The following is a 3,812-nucleotide window of genomic DNA, read 5'->3' on the forward strand; positions in this document are numbered from 1 at the left end:
AATTTGTTTCAACAGTCTTAAAATTGCTTTCAAAACAGGCTATCGAAATCACTAATCGGTATACAAGCGAGTGCCACTCGGAAATCCACTCAGTTATAATTGAACAGCGATTGGAGCATGTTGTCGCTGTTGTGGTGAAGTTAACTTCGTTCATCCTGAAAGCGCTGATGAACGGTGTCACCAAGAGCCTGTTTGTGCACTTTAGGCCAGAAGGGAATCCATGAGGAGAAAAGTGATGCCACTGAAAAAGCTACCAAGAAAGTACCAGCATCGAACAACGATTCCACTTGAGGCATCGGAGCAGCCGCCACACACACACATACACGCGTGGAATTCTTTTCGTTTGATTGTTATTCAGCATCGAAAAGATTCTGGAAAGATGTTCAACTAGCAATAATCGCACCTCGGTAAAACCTCATTGGTTACGATATCGCCACTGCGCAAAGCTGGTGGAAAGATGTTATCGTTGCTGAAAAATAATCTGGAATTGAAAATTAACATAAACTCTTTCGCTTGAATGTAATTTTCAATTCCAGATTATTTTTCAGCAACGATAACATCTTTCCGAATGTTTTCGATTCATAAAATACTGCGATCAAATGCTATTCGTTTTGTGATTTTTCAATCAAGTGCAATTAACAGGAAAGCTTATGAAGATTATTCTTCTCCATCATTAGACATTAGAAGATTTTCGTATCCGATATTGGATATATAAAACCTTGTGCCTCCAAACGTAACGCTCTCGTTTTCGAAGTCCCCCAAATACTCATCTATTCATTCATTCAGAATGGAATCAGATTGAACTTCAAACAAATGATCACTAAATCAATACGTAGGACTATCGTCAACCTTGCGGTTATACCACAGATATAACCCACTTTTTTGTTTTTCGACAACGATTTTGACTGACGAAGTCTTATACGAACGGTTATCTAAATGTGAACAGTTTTTTGATGTTTTTTTGTTTTTATTATTCTCAAAGTATGCCTGACGAAGTTTTTTTAAACGGATTATATTGTTTAGACAATATTGAACAATTTTTCTTCTATGTTTAATTTTTTGTTTTTCAATTTGTATTCGTCTCTATGATGTCTGTCGTGTTCTTGGTAATGATGGACTATTTTTATTTTTATGTTGTTTTTTTTTATATTGTAGTAGTTGAAAAAAACAAAAGTAGTCTACAAAAGTTTGAGCGTCGCGCGCGTTGTATAGATATGAAGAATAAGAATTCAAAAGTTTTGTACGAGCCGGTCTGGAAATTGTTCGTAAAGAAAAATTTCTCGATTTCTCTGGATGGGGATATTCAAAGACAATCCAAAACAAGTCTGGCGGTTGGACTTGTGTTTTGATGGACCATTTGGCTGCAAGGGCCTTGTCGGGACCGTATCGGCTCTGTGGCGGGCAAGACTGAGTATTGGCTTGTCTTTTGACATTGACATTGACATTTTTTGTTAAACTGATTTCAATGCTGAGAAAACAAAACATATCTTTTAGATAACTCGTCTTGCTCAAACCTCTGTAGGAGAAGGAGGCGGGACCATCATCATCATCATCATCTAAATACCCCGTTCTGATTGTTCGAACTCAGAATTATTGCTCAGTCATTCTCTGATAGATTCACGAGAATTTTGCATCAATAATTTTGGGCACTCCATTACAATTCATTACAGTGAAAATGAATGAAATTATATATTTTATGAAACTAAAGACCTGAAAACCAAGGTGCCTGGAGGAATTGCCATTTCAAATGCATGATAGTAGGAAGAGCTTCTGTTCCCACAGAAAAGTGTTCCCTAACAGCGATTTCAAAACCATGGTCAGTGGGGAAATCGGCATCGCAAAGGTGCTTTTAGTCCAATTGAAATTCGCATTGAGGCCTATAGCTTGAATAAAAACTCAGAAAACGAAAATTATAAAAGAAAAATACCATTTCAAATATGTAAATATGTTGATAATTATGTTAGATAATGATAATTATCTTATATCACATTGGTAAGTATTTTTTTCTTTATTTCATCCATACTCAACACAGGAGCCATCTCGTCCAGGGCCAAAGAGGACGGCTTTCAAAATATTTCATTCAACTACGGCATCTTCTATCTTGATACACATCATCCAACGACTAATCACCATCCTTCTGTTATCATCACTCTGTTGTAAACACTGGCTTTTCAGGGCCACCAAATCAGTAGTTTAACGATCTAATTCTTCCAACATATCCGAAATCAGCATGCAACAGATAGTCTAACGGAATACTATGTCAACTATGCTGTCGCGTCTCGGACACAACCCTCCTGTGACTATTTCATTAGTCAACTTTTGAAAATAGACTGTATATGATGACAAATGGGTTTGGTTTTTTTCTAACACTTAAACATTATCAACCAGTTTGATGAATCCAGGTCATATGACAAACGGCTAGATCCTTAAACTGGATTGATGAAAAAGTTAAATTATACGGATCATAGTCCGACAGAATTAGGTTTGCCCTAATCGTTCTGAACACCTTCAAATATTTCTTAGTTCCACTACGACACTTGCTGCGATTATACCAATTGATACACTGCGTTTCACAACTATAGAACCACTAAATTTCCAGAGATATGTAATAGATATGGAGAAGTCGGTTGAATTGATGTATATAGTGTAGGATATAACAACTATCTTCATTCAAAAAACTGGCCATTTGAATTTATTGTTGTGTTCAGGCGCGAAACATTCAAAAAACAAAAATTCCAGTGTTTCATAACTATAGAACCAGATGGAGAAACTCTCACTCCTTTACAAAAGTAACGTCAATTTCACATGAATCACAATAAGTTTCTAATACGTAGGTCATCTTTAGTTCTCAATCAGTTCAAATAACCCATTCGGGATGGTTATGTTGTAGTGTGTATCTCGTTCTACGCAGGGGATACTGCTCGTTGAGGCTCTTCAAATCACTCATGCTGCTTGTAAGCTGCATCTACTCTTCGTACGATCACTCCTCATAAGTTTTTAATATGGTTTTGATCTGGTAAATAAGCTGATCAGTCCATAATCTGAAGCCCCTATTCAATAAACCATGTCTTTCCGGATGTTACGAATTGATGCCAAATAACCCAATTAGCACGGTGTTTTTGAAGCAAAAACAGAAGTAAATGATTCTGATTCATTGCACTTCTGACTGTACATTAGTGTTGATGAAAAGCTATCTGAACCAGGCCGTTTTGAAAATATTTTCCTCAAACCATCAAACTGTCGCCTGCAAAATTACGAGTTGAGAAATTACATGACACGTTCCGTAAGTCCTTCCAGTATGAAAAAATTCTATTCAAGTTGTATTGTTTTTTATCAGAGAAGTTCTCGCGGCTTTGGAGATGCGATTTCTCTGGTTTGGGGAGAATTTTCTCAACAAGGCCTTGTTTTGGTAGCTTCAACACGAATGAACAGTCAGAAATGCAAAGAAGTACTTCAGAATAATTTATTGCTGTTTTTACATCATGTGATAATTGGGTGATTTGGCATCAATTCATGAAATCCGGAAAGTTAAGACATGGTTTATTGAATAGAGGCTTCAGATTCTGGACTGGTCAGCTTGTTTACCAGATCAAAACCCTATCAAGAACTTATGAGGAGTAGATGCAGCTTATAAGCAGCATGAATGATTTGAAAAGCTTAAATGGGCAGTATCCTCTGCGTAGAACGAGATACACACTACAACATGGCGCAGTTGGGTCAAAACCACCCCGAATGAGTTATTTGAACTGATTGAGAACTAAAGACGACCTACGAATTACAAACTTATTGTAATTCATGTGAAATTGACGTTT

The 3,812-nt window shown here is 36.8% G+C and overlaps 1 pseudogene; it reads right to left on the reverse strand.

The window, feature by feature from the left end:
- Positions 1 to 316: 316 nt before the first annotated feature.
- On the reverse strand, positions 317 to 448 carry LOC129780668 (U4 spliceosomal RNA; annotated as a pseudogene).
- Between the last annotated feature and the right edge of the window lie 3,364 nt (positions 449 to 3,812).

This window comes from Toxorhynchites rutilus, chromosome 3 (genome assembly GCF_029784135.1).
Source record: "Toxorhynchites rutilus septentrionalis strain SRP chromosome 3, ASM2978413v1, whole genome shotgun sequence".
Classification (NCBI taxonomy): domain Eukaryota; kingdom Metazoa; phylum Arthropoda; class Insecta; order Diptera; family Culicidae; genus Toxorhynchites; species Toxorhynchites rutilus.